The following is a 21,424-nucleotide window of genomic DNA, read 5'->3' as shown; positions in this document are numbered from 1 at the left end:
TAACGCAGCCCAACTTGAATTTTCTTTTCTTTTCAGGATCAGATCAGCAGCTGCCTAGACAATGTGAGGAAGGAGAGAGAGAAAATTCTAGTACTTAAAGCAAACACAGAAAAGGAAAGCCAAGACCTGCTTGTAAGCATCACTGTTACTGCTTTAAGATGAAAAAATTGTATAGTCTAGAATCAATATCTGGGGGAGGGGGGAATGAATATGGAATACAGAAAGAGGTTTTGTTTTGAACAGCCCTATCTCCCACAAAGCAAGAAATTTAAAGGAGGGGGCTCTTTCTCTGCTGAATATGTCAGAAGTGGGCTTCCAAGGGAATTTGGATAACTTGCCTCTTCATCAAGCAAGAGCAGACTAGATGCCTGACATTGGCCCACTGTTCTCTTCTTTCAATCTCTTTGCTGCAGAAACAAACAGGTGCAGAGAGGGGGAAAATGGTGGCTGAGTTCAGGCGACTGCACCAGTTTCTGGAAGAACAAGAGAAACGTATTCTGGCCCAGATGGCAGAAGTGGAGAAGGAGATTGCAGCCAAAAGGGAGGAGCACCTGGCCAGACTCTCCAGGGACCTCTCCTCTCTTGACAGCCTCATCCGGGAGATGGAGGAGAAGCTTCAGGAACCAGCGAGTGAACTCCTGCAGGTGAGGCCTCATCCTGATGCGAGAGGGTGGAGTGTGCTGCTTAGTCACATTAAAATGCTACCAGAAAGAAAACACTACATGAAAAATGAAAGGCATCGGTCCCGGGGTCGCAGAAGGGGCCCTTCTAGATCAAACCACAGGCCCCTTCATTCTAGCATTGTGTTCTCTCATTGGCCAACCAGAGGTCACTGGGAAGCCTAAAAAACAGTAGTGCTCTCCAAACCTGTGATTCCCAGCAGTTGCCACTCAGCTGCTTAGTATTTATAACTGACTGCAGAAATGGCTCCACTGACATCTTTCTTTCTTCTCTTCCAGGATATTGGAAGCTTCTTGCAGAGGTAAGTGATGGAAAACCCCTACCTTATTCTGATGCTATGAATGTTCCAGTTTAACAGGTGGGAAACTCACTCTCCAGTTCCTCCTCCCAGAGATAGCTTAGGACTCAATCGTCAATTTCACAAAATCACAGACAAAAATAGGGACACATTTTTGTGGTAGCTATTGGTCCCATCTACTGTAAAATTACAGACAGAAAGCTGTTCCCATTGCATATCTCTGAAGGCCCTTCTCTGTGATGGAATCATTTACTCTGCAGTTGATACAAAAAGGGGGGACATTCCAAAGGGGCTTGTAAATATCTTCACTATAACTTAACCTTAAATATCCAGTGTATTTCAGGTTTCTGCAGGTTCTTCCCCAGATATAGGAACGTGAGAAAGGGCCCTACTGGATCAGGCCAGTGGCCCATCTAGTCCAGTATCCCGTTTTCACAATGATTAACCAGATGCCAGCGGGAAACCAACAATCAGGATCCGAGCCCCAGAGGACACTCCCCTTCGGTGGTTTCAGCAACTGGAGTTCAGAGGCACCACTGCCTTTGACGCAGCCGTGGTGAAGAGTAGCCGCTGAGAGCCTTGTCCTCCAAACAACTTTAGACACTCCTGAATTTTGAGAATCTTCCATGTTTAGAAAATATTGCTTTAATTTCTAATATTTTCTCCATTTTAAAAATCTATCACTGTGCTAAAATACATTTATAATGTGAATTGCAAAAGCCATTCTAAAGCATTCTAAACTTCTTTATATTTCAGAAATGCAAATACCAAATCCATTTTATTTTGTTCATTAATCACGTGAAATGCTTCAGTAAAACTGGTGTAGTGCTAAAATTTCTCCGTAAGGACCCAGTATTGTTCACTTTTCTTTAAAAAATAATAATTTGCATATATCGGCTTCTTTACCTTCAATCTCATATTCATACATTTCCTTCAGTATATTTTGGAAGCAAGTGAGTTTCGGTTTTCCTTCAACTTGTTAGGTGCTCTCTAGATGCTCCCTTTTGTCATAGGAAAATCCTGCTCCCTAGTCTTCAGGATATATATCCATCATGCCTTTATTATCAGGATGAGACCCCTGCCCTGTCAGAAAGCTCCTTGCATTGGAAGGATGGTGGCTTGACTTTGTTCTTCTCCTCCCAGGTCTCAGGAGAAGGAGAACTTAGAGGATCCTCCTGTGGCTTTTCCTCCTGCCCTGAAGTGGAGGATCTGGGACTTCGGAGATATAAATCCCTTCCTGGAGGGAGTCATGAAGCAGTTCAAAGGTAAGAAAGAAGGGCTGCGAGGGTTTTATACTGGGCATTTAAAATTGCTCATGAAAGGCTCCAGGTCATTAGCAGTGCCAGGAAAATGGAATGTTTATTTATTCCTTTTCAATATCTAAAAGTCACACTTTCCTATGTAGATGACTCACAACTGATTTTTCTTATGAAATTGAAAGAGGAGGATAAACCCTTCTTGCTGGGCTTTGGAAGCTCCTGCGAGATCTTGGGGGAGCCTCCCAGATTCCAGTCAGCAAGGTAAAGGGCTTGAAAGCTCTTGCCACGAAGGGTTTGGTCACCACGCAAATTGCTTTTAAGACCTTACTGGACTCTGAAAGGCTCCTGCAAAATCTCATAGGTCCATCTTGAGATCTCTGATGGCAGGGGTGATTCTGGCGGTCGTTCTGACTTTGCACAATTTGCCTTTATGCACAATCCCCAGGAATGTAGCCCACCCTTGAGTTGCGAGTTGTCTGTAAAAAGTTCTACTTGACCTCTTCACATCTCTCAGCCAGGCCTTAGGTGCTTTCATGCATCTCACCCATTTCCCAGGTAGCCTCACCTACAGCTTTTCAGGCATCTCCTCTGTTCCTTTGGCCCTGAGATTGATGTAAGGGAGGCAGAAGGAGAGAGGAGGGCTGTCCAGGAGACAGCCAGGAGCAGAGGGGTCTGGGGCTGAGGCCTCCCGTCCTGGAACAGGGATGTTGTTGATGGAGAGATCTTCTGGGGGTCTTGCTCCTCCTCCCAAGATTTGGGCAGGCCTGAACCTTGACATCACCCCTGCCCTGGTTATCCAGGGATAGCCAGTATAGAGAGTTTCAGTTTAAGGTAGGTTTCAGGTAGGTTTAACTGCAACTCCCATAATCTCCAGCTGGCATGGCCAGTGGTTAGGGATGATGGGACTTGTAGTCCACAACACCTGCCTACAATCTCATGAGCTCATATTCTTTCCAGGTTTGTGTTCTGAATGATGGTGTGATGCTAAATCTCTGTCCCCTTTTCTTTTCCAGACACTGTGGAATATGGACTTCAGCTGCAAAAAGGTTCTTTTAATCATCATAATAATTTATTATTTATACCCCGACCATCTGGCTGGGTTTCCCCAGCCACTTCCCCGGGCACAAATTCAGGAGAGAGGGGATCTGCTTCTCAAAAGACCAGGCCACTGCAGCTCTTCCATCTATGCCTTGTTGTTATTGTTGTTTAGTTGTTTAGTCGTTTAGTCATGTCCGACTCTTCGGGACCCCATGGACCAGAGCATGCCAGGCACTCCTGTCTTCCGCTGCCTCCATCAGTTTGGTCAAACTCATGCTGTCCATTCCTTCATTTCCCTTATTTCCCAGAGGCATCTGTTCCGTGAGAGCAGCTTGCTGGGCTAGATGGGCTCTTGGCCTGATCCTGCAGACTCTTAGGAAGCCCCCAGCCCAGGATGGCTGGCTTTTCTGTGCCGAATCTCAATAAGACACAGGGGTGGTGTGAAGCCAAAGGCTCCTGGCACATGAGGGGGAAATATCCCTTTGAGCCATACAGGATCCCCACCCCTTTTATGTAAGAGTGGGAAATGCATGAGCACAAATAGCTCAGAAAATGGCTGCAACAACCTTTGGGGGCGAGAAGGTAAATGGGTTCTGGTGTCAGTGGAGGGAGCTGGGGGCTGCCTGAGTGTGAACTCCAGGGGTCCGGCTTCCCTGCAAGATGGGGGTCTTCCCTCAGCTTTTGTATTGGACAGAAGACAAGACTTCTCTGCTTAAACTAGAGAAACCTGAATAAAATTAAAAGAGCAGGGCAGAATTATACCACAGACCAGAGGAAAAGGCTCAATGGGAAGACAAAAGTGCAGTCTGTCCTGATCCTGGACACCACAAAAAGGGAATCATAAGAGCTGGAAAAGGTGCAGCAGATGGCAACATATAGGAAACTCGTACTTCTCTTTAAAATTACATTCTGGGATTCTTTTTGACAACAGCAGTGAGTAAAATACATAATGGCTAATCAATACAATAATAAGCTAGAAAAACACATTATTACATTTAGCAAAAAACTAAAAAAAAAGACTAACAGCAGCACTGGCAACATCCCACATCACATTTAATCTCCAAAGGCCCGTGTACAAATGTGTGTCTTTAAAAAGAAATTGCTTGACTAACGGGGGGGGGGGTGAGAGGACTGCAGAGCAGATCTTCTTCCTAATGTCCATCAGCCTGACCAATTTTTATATGGGCTTCTCATTGTGCTTCCACTGCCCACTTTTCCATAAATGTGAGGAAGAAAAAGACAAGTCATATAGCCAATCAAGACTAGGGAGCCATTGAAGGTGACGGGTGGGAACAGTGGCGTAGCGTGGGTTGTCAGCACCCGGGGCAAGGCATGTAATTTGCGCCCCCTAATCCGTGGATTTGCGCCCCCTAGCCTGTGGATTTGCGCCCCCTAACCCATGGATTTGCCCTAACCCCAGATGTTGCGCCCGGTGCGGCCGGCCCCCCCTGCACCCCCCACGCTACGCCACTGGGTGGGAATGGCACTTCCTAGGTGTTACTGGGCTTGGCTTTAATAAAGCATATATATATATATTAAGAATTTATATATTGCCCTTGGTATTGCAACAAAAAATGCATTAACACCAATTCCCAGAAGAAAAAAGCCATCCATATCAACAATGTAATAGATGTCAATTCAAAAGAAAGAACTATCCATTTTCTGCATCGCTCTTACCAAACCACAAGCGATAATCGAGTTTGTTCTTGGCTGACTGCTCATACTTTGCCTGGGGGAAACAGACCAAAGGCCCACACTGCAGAACATGGGAGGGAGTCCCTCAGAAGGTGGTGGGCTATCCCTCCTTGGAGGTTTGTAAGCAGAGGTTGGGTGGCCCCCCTGTGGTGGATGCATTGCCGGGGGTTGGACTAGATGACCCTTGGGGTCCCCTCCAACTCTGCAATCATACGATGGGCTTTCAAGAATCCCAAGCAGGACATTTCACACAAGGGGGTTGGGGAAGCCTAACCAGTTATTTGCTTTTTATAAACTACCTGGAAGAATGGGGTCTAACATTACATTAAAAATTAAACTGGTTAGGAAAAGAGCGAGAGCACTTGGTGCCAGTTTTGCCTGGTATGTCAAGCATGGTCTGTGATGTGAGGCAGAAGATTAAGATGTGAATTAGGGAGTCCCTGCTTTGACTAGTTTCTGCCATGAACAGTGGGGGGTGGGGGTGGCCTTAGACAAGCCACTGTCTCTCAGTCCTCCCCTCTGAAAAATGGGCATAGTAAGATAACTTACAGGGAAGTTGCAAGGGTTCTATGTAGATAATATGTGTTAAGTACTTCGAACCCTTGAAAGCACTGCTTTCCTTATTAAGAATTGATGAACATCCCTGTCTCAAATGCAGAGCCATGGAGTCCCTGTTTATTTCAGAGGGGATGCTATTTCTGTCATGTGCCTAAAAAAGAGTCAGCTTCCCAGTTGACGTTGTTTCTCTTCTCTTTCCTCATCTGCCCCCACAGAAAACGTAACTTTGGATCCAGACACAGCACATCCCCTCCTCACCCTGTCTGAGGATCGAAAGAGTGTGAGATGGAGAGAAGTGCGTCAAAACCTGCCAGACAACCCTGAGAGATTTGACACATATGCCTATGTGCTGGGATGTGAGGCGTTCAAGGAAGGCAGACATTTCTGGGAAGTCGCTGTGGGGAGCGAGGAGAAATGGGCCGTGGGGGTGGCCAGAGAGTCTGTGAAGAGGAAAGGCGAGTTCACCGTTGGCCCTAAGGAAGGGATCTGGCGCATAGGGAAGGCGGGTGGTCAATACAGGGTCTCCACCCGTGATGGGCCCCCTGTTTTGATTCTGGGTGGGGAGCCCAAGAGGATCCGAGTGGCCCTGAACTGTGAAGGGGGACGGGTGTCCTTTTACGATGCTGATACAGCAGCCCTTCTCCACTCATTCTCAGAAGCCTCCTTCTCAGGAGAGACCCTCCAGCCCTTGTTTTATGTGAAAAAGGAAGAGAACCTGAGACTCTCTTGACTGAGGGTGGAGACAGGCAAGCGTATATTCATTTCCATCATGGCACATTCAGTCTCCAGGACTGAGCTGACAGGCACTTAAGGAGAAACCATATTTGCAGAACTGTGATTGCCCATCCCTTGTGTCAATCATGACTCAACTCTCTCTTCCTGGGCCAGCTTTTTAAATGACACTGATTGATTGGGTCCCCTGTCAATTCCCAAACTTAGGAAAAAACTAACCCTACACACATTCCTGTTGCAATGTAGTTCTCTCTCCAACAACCAACTCTGACTTAAGAGACAATACCATCATCTTTTCTGAATAAAACCAGAATAATGCACGGGCATCACTTAAAACCTTCCTCAGCCTCAATCCTGCTGTCAGATTCCCTTTTCCTCCCTCAAGATCTCCACTGGCCAGGGAGATGGAAGTTTCAAAATCCCCCCCTTTTTTTTGCTACTCCTCAGGGAAGCTTATGCGGCAATTCAGCAAAATCTCCATATCCAAAGATACCTGTTTGCTAGTGGGGTGCGGATTGCACCCTGGAGGCCTTCCTCAAAACACAAATTAATAAATGGAAAGAAGTGAGAGACCGGGAAACACTGTTGGAAGGGACTGTGTGAGATCTCTCAGGAGTCTCCAGGGCCCAGAAAGCAATGGTCGGGGGGGGGGGGTTTGGCAGTGGGGGAAAGAGTTTCTAAGTCCACCTTGCTTACTGGCCTCTAGAAAGGTCAAGATCTCTGGCTTTGGGCAAGTAAGGATGGTTGCTTGGGGGCATTTTTGAAGGTCTTCCTGACTTATGCAATATTGCCTTTGCATGAACAAAGAGTCAGACACTACTAAACAACAAAAATGCTGACCCTAGGAATGTAACCCCCCACATAGGTCTTGGACCTTGATGTAGCAAAATCCCCTCTGACAATGAGGAGCCTCTGTCAGAGGTTCTGATTGACAATCTAGAATAAAGAATTTCAGGGGGTGGTGGTAAATTCCCATGTATACAATTATTTTCTCCAAGGTGCTTTTTAGTGAACAGTCAGATACTTACTTACCTGTATTTTTAGAGATCACCTCTTCTTATCCTGTCATATAACAGGCCTGAAAGAATTTGGGGATATGTTTCATGTGCTAATATGTTTGATTCTATTAAAGATTGTACTACTTGCTGCTGCTTTGTTGTTTCAACAGCCTAATATCCATTCCCCATGACACTTCCTCTAGGGGTTTTAGGAGAGTGATCTTCTGTTTTGTCCTCTGAGGAACCCTGTGAGGTAGAAGAGACTGAGCTGAGAGACTTGGAAAAAGGAGAAACTTTCAAGTTTATGGTCAAATAGGATTTGAACCTGGGCCTTGTCATCCCAAGTCCAGCACACTGTGCACTCAGAATGTGAAATCTTAACAAGGGTCCCTTCAGAGATGTGCTTCAAAGCCCTCCCTGCAAAGCTCCTCTCTATGATGTAGCTCCTCTTCAGACCTTCCTGTGTCGACCCTGAATGTCTGCAGGAGGAGTCAATCCAGTTTGAGTGAGGGGCAGATTTCAGGGGCTTCCCTTCATAGGCTTGTATTTTGCACCTGGGTCCATTTCTTGATCTCAGCATTTGTTTTAGAAATGAAATCAATAAAAGGTTTTTCAATAAAAGTTCTCTTCCACATGGGCAGGTGGTAGATGGGATCAGTGGGGGAAAGCTAGGAGCTGTACAGCAGATTAAAAATCCACTAGCATCCATCCAATGTTATATGACTTCAGAAGCGAACTTTTCCCATCTTTCCTCTACCATTCTTAAAATTTTAAAAATCCATATGAAAGAGGCTCTGAAGTCCAGCTACCTTCACACCTGCAGGGGGCAGCAGAGACCACGAGTCACCGTCTTCAATTTCCTGGAAAGGAAAACACCCTCAGTTCTTGAATGGGGAAAAGAGAGTGAAACTTAACCCCCTCCCACACCGCCCCATGGCTGCGGCTGGGGGTCCCATCCATGCAGGACCTCTGCGAGGAAGACACTTGCGCCATCTGTCCGGAGTATTCAAGGGTTCCAGAGATCATCCACGATTGTGGGCACAACTTTTGCAGAGCCTGCCTGAGCCATTTCCGGGGGGAGTTGGAAACTGGGGCATTGCGTTCTGTCAGCCTCAGACTTTCTGCTTGAAAAATGAGGATGATAAAAGTGTCTTAACATACAGGTCCATGTAAGGATTCTGTGCAGATAATGTGCTTGAAGTGCTTTGAACACTTGAAAGAACAGGTGGTTTCAAGAATTATTACTGAGAACTTCTAGAGCATCCTGAACGCAGGGCATTGAGCGGGAATGAAATTTCTCTCATGGGTCTAAAGAAAAGTTCATCTCTGAGCTCCTGCTGTTTCTGTCCTCTTTCCTCATCTGCCCCCCAGAAAACGCAACTTTGGATCCTGCCTCATCCTGCCTGAGGATCAAGAGAGTGTGAGAGATGGAGATGTGGATCCAGATCTCCCCAACAATCCTGGGAGATTCGACACACACGTCCCCATGTGCTGGGGAAAGGGGGGATCACAGCTGGCAGACATTTTTGGGAGGTCATTGCAGGGAGTGAGGGGCATTGGGCTGTAGGGGGCGCAGGAAGTCTGTGAGAAGGAAGGGCAAGTTGGCTCCTTGTCCTGAGGAGGGGATCTGGGAGGTGGGGAAATGGGAAGGTGAATATGGCCCCTCCTTCATCCTTATGCCTCTGCTCTGTCCCTGCTTGAGGATCCGAGGGACCCTGAACTCTCACCTGTCCTTTCACGCTGCAGATCCAGCAGCCCTTCTCCATGCATTCCCTACATCCACCTTCTCAGGAGAAGACCCTCCAGCCCTTCTTTCTCTCCAGGGAGAAGCCCTATGTGCAGGACAGAGATGGGCCGGCCCTTGTGTCAGTCCTGGTGCAACTCTCCCTTCTCAGACCAACTTTCTACACAGCAGTGATTGGCTTGCTGTTGGGTCAGTCAGGAGAAGAAGCCCGCCTCTTGTTCCTCCCCCAGACAGCTCTCCCAAAGGAGTCACTTGTTTGGTTCATGTCCTCTCTGAATAAAGTGAGAAAGGGCTGCATTCCTTTCATGGGAACAGGAGAACGGGGCCTTTTCTGCAGTGGCTCCATGTCTGTGGAATGCTCTCCCCAGCAGGGAAGTTTGCCTGGTGCCTTCATTATAGACCTTTAGGCACCAGGCAAAACCGTTCCTTTTTAATCAGGTGTTCATTTGACCTGTTTGACATACTATATCCTTTTAAAATGTGGTTCTTTTGGGGAGGTGTTATTGGGTTGTTGTTTTTATTCTGATCATATATGTTGTGATTTTTTCTGTCAACCGCCCTGAGACCTCCAGATATATGGCAGTATATTAATACAGTAATAATAATAATAATAATAATAATAATAATAATAATGCAAACAAAGGGCTGCATTCACTGAGAAAACGGGGCTAAACTGGGCCGTCTTTAGCAGATGCGGTGCTGGGGTGCAAATATCAGCCCAGCGCCCCCAAATTACCACGGATATTGTTGGGGTGGCAGTAGCTCCACCTGCCAGCCATGGGGGGGCGCAACTCTCCCCAATGCCTTTGCAGGAGAGCGATCCCCACAGAGATTTGGGAGTGAAGTTGTGCCCCTCCCAAGCCGCCTTGAGAGCAGAGCGATCCCCGCAGAGGTTTTGGAGGGAAGATTCACGCCCACCAGCCTTATGGTTGGCGGGGCGCAGCTGGGGGGCATGCAGGGAAAGGGGAGGCTGTGCAGCCCCCCCACTTGCTGGGGCGCCCCTGAGAGGCCCTGGGGCAACGCACCACCAAGCCCTATGGGAAAGGCGGCTCTGGGGCTAAGGGAAAGATGCTGGTAATAGCTGCCCTGTGATGTGATTGGCAAGTATCTGGATACTATTTAGCTGAGATACGTTTGCAAAGGCGGTTTGCAGAGTGGGTTCCAGAGGTTATTACAGTGGTACCTCAGGTTACAGACGCTTCAGGTTACATATGCTTCAGGTTACAGACTCTGCTAACCCAGAAATAGTGATTCGGGTTAAGAACTTTGCTTCAGGATGAGAACAGAAATCGGGCTCCGGTGGTGCGATGGCAGCGGGAGGCCCCATTAGCTAAAGTGGTGCTTCAGGTTAAGAACAGTTTCAGGTTAAGTACAGACCTCCGGAACGAATTAAGTACTTAACCCGAGGTACCACTGTATTGCACATTATCAGACGCTGGCGATTTTGTCAAAACGACTCACTAAAAACTGGCACCGGGATGGAGGGCTGGGCTGTTTCTCCTCTGTATGTGGGGGCTACTAGATAGAAGACGTGAATGGAGGAAGGCGGGGGAGGGGGAAGGCAGTTCATTCATTAGTTTGCAAAGTTGTCTGAGGCTGACATGCTGATAGGAAACAAAAACAACGAGAAACTCCCCCAGCTCCCACAGGGAAATGATTGCTTAAACTCCAAGGCAGCAGGGATCCTGAGTAATCACATTTGAATTTCCTGGAAAGGAAACACGCCCATTACAGACGCAAAAGAGAGAAAACGAAACCAGCTCCCTCTTCCCGGTGATTCCGCCATGGCTGCTTCTGGTGGTCCCGTCCGGGATCTCTGCGAGGAAGCCACTTGCCCCATCTGCCTGGATTATTTCAGGGATCCAGTGATCATCCCGGAGTGCGGGCACAACTTCTGCCGAGCCTGCCTGATCCAGTGCTGGGAGAAATCCGAGAGAGGCTTCCTGCCCTCAGTGCAGGGAAACAGTGGAGCAAGGCAGCATCAGGAGAAACCTGCAGCTGGCAAATGTTGTGGAAATAGCCAAGAAATTTATTCATCTGGGAGAGAAAGAGGAGGGAGAAGGAAAAGGAAGGGTCTGCGAGAAGCACCAGGAGCCCCTGAAGCTCTTCTGCCAGGAGGATGAAGCCCCATCTGTGTGGTGTGTGACAGATCCAAGGAGCACAAAAGCCACGAGGTGGTTCCTCTGGAGGAGGCGTCCCAGGAATACAAGGTGGGAAAAGGCAGTGGGTCTTACTTGGGGGGTGGAAAAGCTGCTGAGAAGCGGAGCTGCAAAATAAAAAATAAATATAAAATGTTGTAATATATTTTCTCCTCTTGCAGCCCAAAAGGAATCCTCCAGCAAGAGATATTGTGCAGCCTGATGAAGCTAAACTTCTGAAACTATACAATCAACATTTTTCTATTTGAGGGATTTCAAGTGTGCCCAATGACCCCCTGAATGCAGGCTGCAGTTACTCCTCTGGGAGGAAAGATTGCAACATCTAGGGTTAATTTAATAAAAAGGAGGGGGGAGATGTTGGAGGTGTGTTCAGTGTGGGGGACAAATAGCAAAACCCCCATGTTTCTCAGCTCTGATATAGGGCAGCCCCATTTCTGTCTCCTCTGAGATGAAAAGGGGAACCTCTGCAAAAGACCCAGGGATGTGGGGCAGGGAGCAAACATACGATTCAGCTTGCCTATTAATGTATAATGCAGCCCAACTTGGATTTTGTTTTCTTTTCAGGATCAGATCAGCAGCTGCCTAGACAATGTGAGGAAGGAGAGAGAGAAAATTCTCGTATTTAAAGCAGACACAGAGAAGGAAAGCCAGAACCTGCTGGTAAGAACCATTGTTACTGCTTTAAGATGAAAAAATGCTATAGTCTAGAATCAATATCGGGGGAGGGGGAATGAATATGGAATACAGAAAGTGGTTTCTTTTTGAACAGCCTGATCTCCCACAGAACATGAAAGACCATTTGAAGGAGGGGGTGGGCTTGTGTTTATGAAGCTCTTTCCCTGCTGAATACTGATGTAATCTCTCTAAAAGTTCAGAAGTGGCCTTCAAAAGGAATTGGGATAACTGGCCTCTTCATCCTCAAGAGCAGACTAGATGCCTGATGTTGGCCCTTTGTCCTCTTCTTTTAACCTCTTTGCTGCAGAAACAAACAGTTGCAGAGAGGGAAAAGATGGTGGCTGAGTTCTGGCAACTGCACCAGTTTCTGGAAGAACAAGAGAAACGTATTCTGGCCCAGATGGCAGAGGTGGAGAAGGAGATTGCAGCCAAAAGGGAGGAGCACCTGGCCAGACTCTCCAGGGAACTCTCCTCTCTTGACAGCCTCATCTGGGAGATGGAGGAGAAGCTTCAGGAACCAGCGAGTGAATTCCTGCAGGTGAGGCCTCATCCTGATGCGAGAGGGTGGAGTGTGCTGCTTCATAGTACAAGCAGGAGGATAACATGTCTTAGCCCCCGCCCCCCAAAAAGCTGCTGCAAGGAAAAGAATTGGTACATGAAGGGTGAAAGGCGTTAGTCCCAGGGTCGCAGAAGGGGCCCTGCTAGATCAAACCACAGGCCCCTTAATTTCAGCATCATGTTCTCTCATTGGCCAACCAGAGGTCTCTGAGAAGCCTAAAAAACAGTAGTGCTCTCCAAACCTGTGATCCCCAGCAGTTGCCACTCAGCTGCTTAGTATTTATAACTGACTGCAGAAATGGCTCCACTGACATCTTTCTTTCTTTCTTTCTTTCTTTCTTTCTTTCTTTCTTTCTTTCTTTCTTTCTTTCTTTCCAGGATATTGGAAGCTTCTTGCAGAGGTAAGTGACGGAAAACCCCTGCCTTATTCTGATGCTACAAAAGTTCCTGTTTAACGGGTAAGAAACTCACTCTCCAGTTCCTCCTTGTAGAAATAGCTTAGGACTCCATCGTCCATTCCACAAGATCACAGACAAAAACAGGGACACATTTTCCTAGCTATTAGTGTCATCTACAATCATAGGAAGGAAGCCATTCTCCGTTACATACTTCTCCCTTTTCCCTGATGGGTTCATTTCCTCTGCAATAGATACAGAAAAGGGAGACGTTCCAAAGGGGCTTCACTATAACTTACCCTTAAATATCCAGTGTATTTCTGGCTTCTGCAGGTTCTTCCTCAGCCATAAGAACATGAGAAAGGGCCCTGCTGGATCAGGCCAGTGGCCCATCTAGTCCAGCATCCTGTTTTCACAGTGACTAACCAGATGCCAGTGTGAAACCCACGAGCAGGATCCAGGACCCAGAGGACACTCCCCTCCTGTGGTTTCAGGAACTGGAGTTCAGAGACACCACTGCCTTTGAGCCAGCCATGGTGAAGAGTAGCCTCTTGAGAACCTTGTCCTCCAGACAACTTCAAAAAAATTTTTTGAAAATCTGCCATGTTTAGAAAATATTGCTTTGATTTCCAATATTTTCCCCATTTTTTTTTTTTGCATATATCAGCTTCTTTACCTTCAATCTCATATTCCTGTTTTCTTCAGTATATTTTAGTTTTCCTTCAACTCGTTGGGTGCTCTCTAGATCCACACGTCAACAAAATGCTCATTCTTGCCGTGGGAAAACCCTGCTCCCAAGTCTATATATCCATCATGCCTTTATCATCAGAATGAGACACCTGCCTTGTCAGAAAGCTCCTTGCACTGGAAGGATGTTGGCTTGACTTTGTTCTTCTCCTCCCAGGTCTCAGGAGAAGGAGAACTTAGAGGATCCTCCTGTGGCTTTTCCTCCTGCCCTGAAGTGGAGGATCTGGGACTTCGGAGATATAAATCCCTTCCTGGAGGGAGTCATGAAGCAGTTCAGAGGTAGTAAAGAAGGGCTGAAAATATTTTATACTGGACATTTAAAATTGCTCATGAAATGCTCCAGGTCATTAGCAGTGCCCGGAAAATGGAAGATTTATTCTCTTTCAATATCTAGAAGCCACACTTTCCTATGTAGATGACTCACAAATGATTTTTCTTATGCAATTGAAAGAGGAGGATAAACCCTTCTTGCTGGGCTCTGGAAGCTCCTGCGAGATCATGGGGGAGCCTCCCAGATTCCAGTCAGCAAGGTAAAGGGCTTGAAAGCTCTTGCCACGAAGCATTTAGCCACCACTCAAATCACTTTAAAGACCTTACTGGGCTCTGAAAGGCTCCTGCAAAATCTCATGGGGCCGTCTTGGGATCTCAGAAGGCAGGGGTGAATCCGGGGGTCGTTTTGACTTTGCTCAATTTGCCTTTATACACAATCTCCAGGAATGTAACCCTCCCTTAAGTTCTGAGTTCTCTGTAAAAAATTGTCCTTGACCTCTTCCCATCTTTCAGCCACGCTTTGGGTGTTTTCACGCATCTCACCCATTTCCCAGGTAGCCTCACCTACAGCTTTTGGGGCATCTCCTCTGTTCCTTTGCCCCTGAGATTGATGTAAGTGGGGCAGAAGGAGGGAAGGAGGGAGGCTGCCCAAGAGGCAGCCAGGAGCAGAGGGGCCTGGGGTTGAGGCTTCCCGTACTGCAACAGGGGTGTCTGGATCTTGTTGCAGATGGGGAGATCTTCTGGGGGTCCTGCTCTTCCTCCCAAGATTTGGGCAGGTCTGAACCATGACATCACCCCTGCCCTGGTTATGCAGGGATAGCCAGTATGGCCAGCTCCCATAATCTCCAGCTGGCGTGGTCAGTGGTTAGGGATGATGGGACTTGTAGTCCACAACACCTGGCTACAAGCTCATGAATTCATATTATTGTTGCCAGGTTTGTTATCTGAATGATAAGTAAAGGTAAAGGTACCCCTGCCCGTACGGGCCAGTCTTGACAGACTCTAGGGTTGTGCGCTCATCTCACTCTATAGGCCGGGAGCCAGCGCTGTCCGCAGACACTTCCGGGTCACGTGGCCAGCGTGACGAAGCTGCTCCGGCGAACCGGCACCAGAGCAGCACACGGAACGCCGTTTACTTTCCCGCTAGAAAGCGGTACCTATTTATCTACTTGCACTTAATTGTGCTTTCGAACTGCTAGGTGGGCAGGAGCTGCGACCGAAAGACGGGAGCTCACCCCGCCGCGGGGATTTGAACCACCAACCATGCGATCGGCAAGTCCTAGGTGCTGAGGTTTTACCCACAGCGCCACCCGCGTCCCTATCTGAATGATAGTGTGATGCTAAATCTCTGTTCCCTTTTCACTTCCAGACACTGTGGAATATGGACTTCAGCTGCAAAAAGGTACTTTTAATCATAATAATAATTTATTATTTATACCCTGCCCATCTGGCTGGGTTATCCCAGCTATTTCCCCAGGCACAAATTCAGGAGAAATGGGATGTGCTTCTCAAAAGATCAGGCCACTGCAGCTCTTCCTTCCATGCCTTATTTCACCTTATTTCCCAGAGGCATCTGTTCCGTGAGAGCAGCATGCTGGGCTAGAGGGGCTCTTGGCCTGATCCTGCAGACTCTTAGGAAGCCCCCAGCCCAGGATGGCTGGCTTTTCTGTGCCCAATCTCCATAAGACACAGGGGTGGTGTGAAGCCAAAGGCTCCTGGCACATCAGGGGGAAATATCCCTTTGAGCCATACAAGATCCGCACCCCTTTTATGTAAGAGTGGGAAATGCATGAGCACAAATAGCTCAGAAAATGGCTGCAACAACCTTTGGGGGCGAGAAGGTGAATGGGTTCTGGTGTCAGTGGAGGGAGCTGGGGGCTGCCTGAGTGTGAACTCCAGGGGTCCGGCTTCCCTGCAAGATGGTGGAAGGGTTCTATGTAGATAATGTGTGTTAAGTACTTCATACCCTTGGAAATAACAACAACAACAACAACAACAACAATAATAATAATTTTTTTTATTTATACCCCGCCATCCTCAGCCAACATTGGGCTCAGGGTGGCTAACACCAAAGAGAATACATTAAAAACACATAATCAAATGATTGGTTAAAATACAGTTCAAAATCACATTTGAAATCAAAATAAAATTAAGTGGAAACCCACGAATCACAACTGTAGGGGTAAGGAAAGAACTGCAGATGTTTCAAGAACCATTATTAAGAACTTGATGAACATCCGTGTCTCAAATGCAGAGCCATGGAGTCCCTGTTCATTTCAGAGGGGGATGCTATTTCTGTCATGTGCCTAAAAAAGAGTCAGCTTCCCAGTTGACATCATTTCTCTTCTCTTTCCTCATCTGCCCCCACAGAAAATGTAACTTTGGATCCAGACACAGCAAATCCCCTCCTCATCCTGTCTGAGGATCGAAAGAGTGTGAGACAGGGAGAAGTGCGTCAAGACCTGCCAGACAACCCTGAGAGATTTGACACACATGGCTTTGTGCTGGGATGTGAGGGTTGTACATCAGGCAGACGTTTCTGGGAGGTCATTGTGGGAAGAGAGGAGGGGTGGGGGGTGGGGGTGGCCAGAAAGTCTGTGAAGAGGAAGGGCGTTTTGTATTTTGATACTACGGAAGGGATCTGGGTTTTGGGGAAGTGGGACGGTGTGTACAAGTTATGCTCCCCCCTTGAGGCCCCTGTTCCAAGTGAGGAGCCCGAGAGGATCCGAGTGACCCTGAACTGTGAAGGGGGACGGGTGTCCTTTTACGATGCAGATACAGCAGCCCTCCTCTACATATTCCCGGCAGCCCCCTTCTCAGGAGAGACCCTCCAGCCCTTCTTTTATGTGGGCAAGAGAGCGAACCTGAGCCTCTCTTGACTGAAGGTGCAGACAGGCAAGTGTCCATCATTGCCATTATGACATATTAAGTCTCTTCAGGACTGAGCAGACAGGCACTTAAGAAGAAACCTTATTTGCAGAACTGTGATTGGCCATTCCTTGTGTCAGTCATGATGCAACTCTCCCTTCTCAGGCCAGCTTTGTAAATGACACTGATTGGGTCCCCTGTCAATCCCCAAACTGGCCTGTTCTCTCTCCCTTGGGAATTGGCTATTTGTGTCAGTGCAGGAAGTGCAAAAGGGGGCAGAAGCAAGACAATAATTTGGGAAACAACAGCAACCCCACACACATTCCTGTTTCAATGCAGTTCTCTCTCCAGCCTCCAACTTGAGATTTCTAGAGACAATACCATCATCTTTTCCGAATAAAATCAGAATTCTGCACAGGCATCACTTAAAACCTTCCTCAGCCTCAATCCTGCTCTCAGATTCCTTTTCCTCCCCCCAAGCCTCCACTGTCATGGAGATGGAAGTTCCAAAATTCCTTTCTTTGCTGCTACTCAGGGAAGCTTATATGGCAATTCAGGAAAATCAGAGACCTGTTTTTTTAGTTGAGTACAGTCGGCCCAAAACTCACACACAACTTACTTGTGTGATCGCAGCCCGGAGCCCTTCGTCAAAACACAAATTAATAAATGGAAAGAGAGGGTGAGAGACCATGTGGTATCTCACTAGAGTCTCCAGAACCCAGAAAGCAATGGGGGGAGGGCCTTTGGCAGTGGGGGGGGGGGAGAGAGTTTCTAAGTCCACCTTGCTTACCGGCCTCCAGAAAGGTCAAGATCTCTGGCTTCAGACAAGTGGGGGGATTTTGGGGGGTCTTCCTGACTTGCACTATATTCCCTTTGCATGCTGACCCCACAAATGTAACCCCCACGTAGGTTTTGGGCCTCGATGTAACAAAATCCCCTCCGACAGTGAAGAGCCTCTGTCAGAAGTTCTGAAGAGAGAACAGTGACAATCTGGAAGATTTGGGGGGGGGGGTCAATTCCCATGTATACAATTATTTTCTCCAAGATGATTTGTAGTGAGCAGTCAGATCTCTTCTTATATTTTTGTATAACGGGCCTGAAAGAATTTGGGGACAAGTTTGATTCTATTAAAGATTGTACTTCTTGTTGCTCCTTTGTTCCACGTGACACTTCCTCCAGGGATTTTAGGAGGGTGATATTCTATTTTATCCTCAGAGAAACCCTATGAGGTAGAAGAGGCTGAGCTGAGAGACTTAGAAAAAGGAGAAACGTTCACGTTTATGGTCAAAAGGGATTTGAACCTGGGCCTTGTCATCCCAAGTCTGGGTACTCAGAATTTGAAATCTTAACAAGGGTCCCTTCAGGGATGTGTTTGAAAGCCCTCCCTACAAAGCTCCTCTCCATGTTGTAGCTTCTCTTCAGACCTTCCTGTGTTTACCATGAATGTCTGCAGGAGGAGTCAATCCAGTTTGGGTGAGGGGCAGATTTCAGGGGCTTCCCTGCATAAGCTCGTATTTTGCACCTGGGTCCATTTCTGGATCTCCACATTCGGATTAAAAGTGAAAGCCAATCCCCCAAGTCTGAAGTCTGCCCATCCCTTTATTTGTGGGAATCCCACCACCAGGAGAGAAGTGAGTCTGAGCCGTATCTGCCAGGCCAGTGAGAGAGCAGGTATCCTATAGACACCCACTTTTTAATACAGAGACAGTTGTGGGCAAATGGAAGGAGAGAAATTCAAAGAATGCCAATTGCAATAGTTCCCCACCCCATTTTCAACAGAAGCATTGCAACCAGTGCCAAACAGATGGGGCATAAAAACAGGGAGAGGCGTTTTAATTCCACATTTTTATCATAGTCACCTGAATGGCAATTCTCAATTTGGAAGAAGTGGAGACATCACATCTTTCTTTTCTCTTCTGAGCTCTGTGGAGCAAAGAGGAAATTGAGCCTACAGCCCTGTGTCCTGGGATAAGTCCCTTTTAACTTACTCTTAAGTAGACATATGAGTGCCCTCTATTTCCTGGAGATAAAAAGGATTACCTCACAGGTTTTGGTGATTGCCTAGAGAAAGGCCTTCTTCACACACATGGTTTTGGCCACTGGCTTAAACACCCTTTTAAAGTTGGTGAGACGAAGGGATTGTGAGACCAAAAGCCCTTTCCTGTTGTTCACCTCCACAGCTTCTGCTGATTCGGAGGTAGACTGCCTCTGCACCAGGAGGTTTCATTGAGCAGGATGCTGTGCTCTGTCCCCTGTGACATTTCTGCCCTTTCCTCAGCCCCGGACTGGACATCTCCAACTCCACGGATGTCCTGCCCTGTTCAAAGGGAAGTTCGGTGTGGGAGACAGGGAAAAAAGGATAAATGGCACACACAGAGGGAAGGTGGTGAAGGTGCTGTGTGCCAGCCCTTCCAGCTGGAGGAACTGATCTCCTCTCTGCTGCGGTTCATGCCAGGTTGGCTGTGAATAAAGTTCCTCTCCTCCATGACTTGACTGTGGGTGAGCAGGCTGGTCTAGTTTATTCCTGAGGCCTGGTGAAGTTGGTGCAGCGTCAGGGCAGACTTGAGAGCCAGCCAGTGGGGGGTTACTGTGGTCTACAGTGGTACCTCGGGTTAAGTACTTAATTCGTTCCGGAGGTCCATATTTAACCTGAAACTGTTCTTAACCTGAAGCACCACTTCAGTTAATGGGACCTCCTGCTCCCGCCGCGCCACTGGAGCACGATTTCTGTTCTCATCCTGAGGTAATATTTGTTCTGTTCTCTTAACCTGAGGTAATATTTCTGGGTTAGGTCCAGTCGTGACCGACTCTGGGGTTGAGGCGCTCATCTCGCTTTATTTTCCGAGGGAGCCGGCGTACAGCTTCCGGGTCATGTGGCCAGCATGACTAAGCTGCTTCTGGCGAACCAGAGCAGCGCACGGAAACACCGTTTACCTTCCCGCCAGAGCGGTACCTATTTATCTACTTGCACTTTGACGTGCTTTCGAACTGCTAGGTGGGCAGGAGCAGGTACTGAGCAACGGGAGCTCACCCTGTTGCGGGGATTCGAACTGCCGACCTTCTGATTGGCAAGTCCTAGGCTCTGTGGTTTAACCCACAGCACCACCCGCGTCCCTATTTCTGGGTTAGCGGAGTCTGTAACCTGAAGTGTATGTAACCTGAGGTACCACTGTATAGAGATTCTCTTTCTCTCTCCAGCTGAATGGGATCTAGAGTGTTTGTTTCTGGCACTGAGTAATCGGGACAGATTTGGGATTCTGCTGGTTTACCGCCCGCCTCGCTCCTCAGCAGTCTCCCTGCCTGAGTGGCAGAGCCAGTCTTGGGGGCAGAGTTGGGGGCTCCCAGACTGCTGCATCTGGGGGGCTTCAACCTCCATGTTGAGGCGACTGGCTCTGGGGGTGGCGGCTCAGGAATTCACGTCTGCCGTGACAACCGTGGGGCTGTCCCAAGAGGTTGCTGGCCTGATGCATATCGCCAGGTGCACACCAGATTAAGAGGAGAACCCTCACTTCAGCATGGATCAAATGAAACATCAGAGACAAATGCTCAGAGCATCAACACTGAAATTTCCTCCCCAAAAAGCCATGTGTTCTCTGTTTTCATGAGGAATATGTATCAGCCACCAAGCAATAATACTTTAGCAGTATATAAAGATAAATATCACAAGTCAAAAGAGAGGAAACATTTCCCCAACACCAAAAGATAAAAAATAAAAAACTTCCATGGTTCATGTTAACGTAAACCCCTGTTTAAAAGGCAAGCAGCCACGCCCCCCGACCACTCCGATTGGCCAGCCGGGGGAGTGACGCGCTTAGGACTACCAATCACGCGGGCGACACCCCCCGCCCACAGAGAGTTCACTCCTGCAACTCCGGAAGGAAAGAGGTTTTCTCTTCCTCTCCTTGGCTCCTTGATTTAGCAAGGAGTTCTGCCCGTTCTCTTTGAAAAAGCAAATTTCAATGTCACAGAGACCCTGTTCTGCTGCAATGCATGTCTCTAAGGCAGCTGAGATCCTGAATTTTCCTGCTTGAATTTCCTGGGTGGGGGAAGCAGAACCCCAGATCTCCTTGCTAAGGCCACGTCTGCGGAGCGGAAGGGAAATCTGGAGTCACCCCCTGGAATCTCCTCATGGAAAGGAAACGGAGACATCCATTCGCGCACGAAGAGCAAAGCAAACGAAAGCATCTCTCTCTTCCTGGCGAGGCAGCAGCCATGGCTGCTTCTGGGGGTCCCGTCCAGGATCTCTGCGAGGAAGCCACTTGCCCCATCTGCCTGGAGAGTTTCAGGGATCCAGTGATCATCCCGGAGTGTGGGCACAACTTCTGCCGATCCTGCCTGATCCAGTGCTGGGGGGAATCCGAGGGAGAGGCTTCCTGCCCTCATTGCAGGGAAATCCTTCAGCACAGGAACCTCATCCCCAATCGGCCGCTGGCAAATGTTTTGGAAAAACTCCGTCTTCAAGGTGAAAAGGAGGCCGAAGGAAAGGGGAAGATCTGTGAGAAGCACCAGGAGCCCCTGAAGCTCTTCTGCAAGGAGGACGAAAGCCCCATCTGTGTGGTGTGTGACAGATCCAAGGAGCACAAAAGCCACGAGGTGATTCCTCTGGAGGAGGCGTCCCAGGAGTACAAGGTGAGAAATCTCTCTGGGTTTCCTTTGGGGATGGTGAGGGTGAAATAGCAACAGAGAAGGGGGTCTTGCAAGAAAACGCTTTAATGTATTCTCCCCTCCGGCAGCCAAAGAGTCACTCGC

The 21,424-nt window shown here is 48.0% G+C and overlaps 2 pseudogenes; both read left to right on the top strand.

The window, feature by feature from the left end:
- The window catches only part of LOC128409074 (E3 ubiquitin-protein ligase TRIM7-like), a 32,711-nt pseudogene that overhangs the window by 918 nt on the left and 10,369 nt on the right, over positions 1 to 21,424 (top strand).
- LOC128409071 (E3 ubiquitin-protein ligase TRIM7-like) lies at positions 10,705 to 17,713 on the top strand (annotated as a pseudogene).

The sequence above is a fragment of the Podarcis raffonei genome, chromosome 2 (assembly GCF_027172205.1).
Source record: "Podarcis raffonei isolate rPodRaf1 chromosome 2, rPodRaf1.pri, whole genome shotgun sequence".
Lineage (NCBI taxonomy): Eukaryota > Metazoa > Chordata > Lepidosauria > Squamata > Lacertidae > Podarcis > Podarcis raffonei.
The sequence above is the reverse complement of the archived record's forward strand: the minus strand, read 5'-3'. Positions and strand labels throughout refer to the sequence as shown.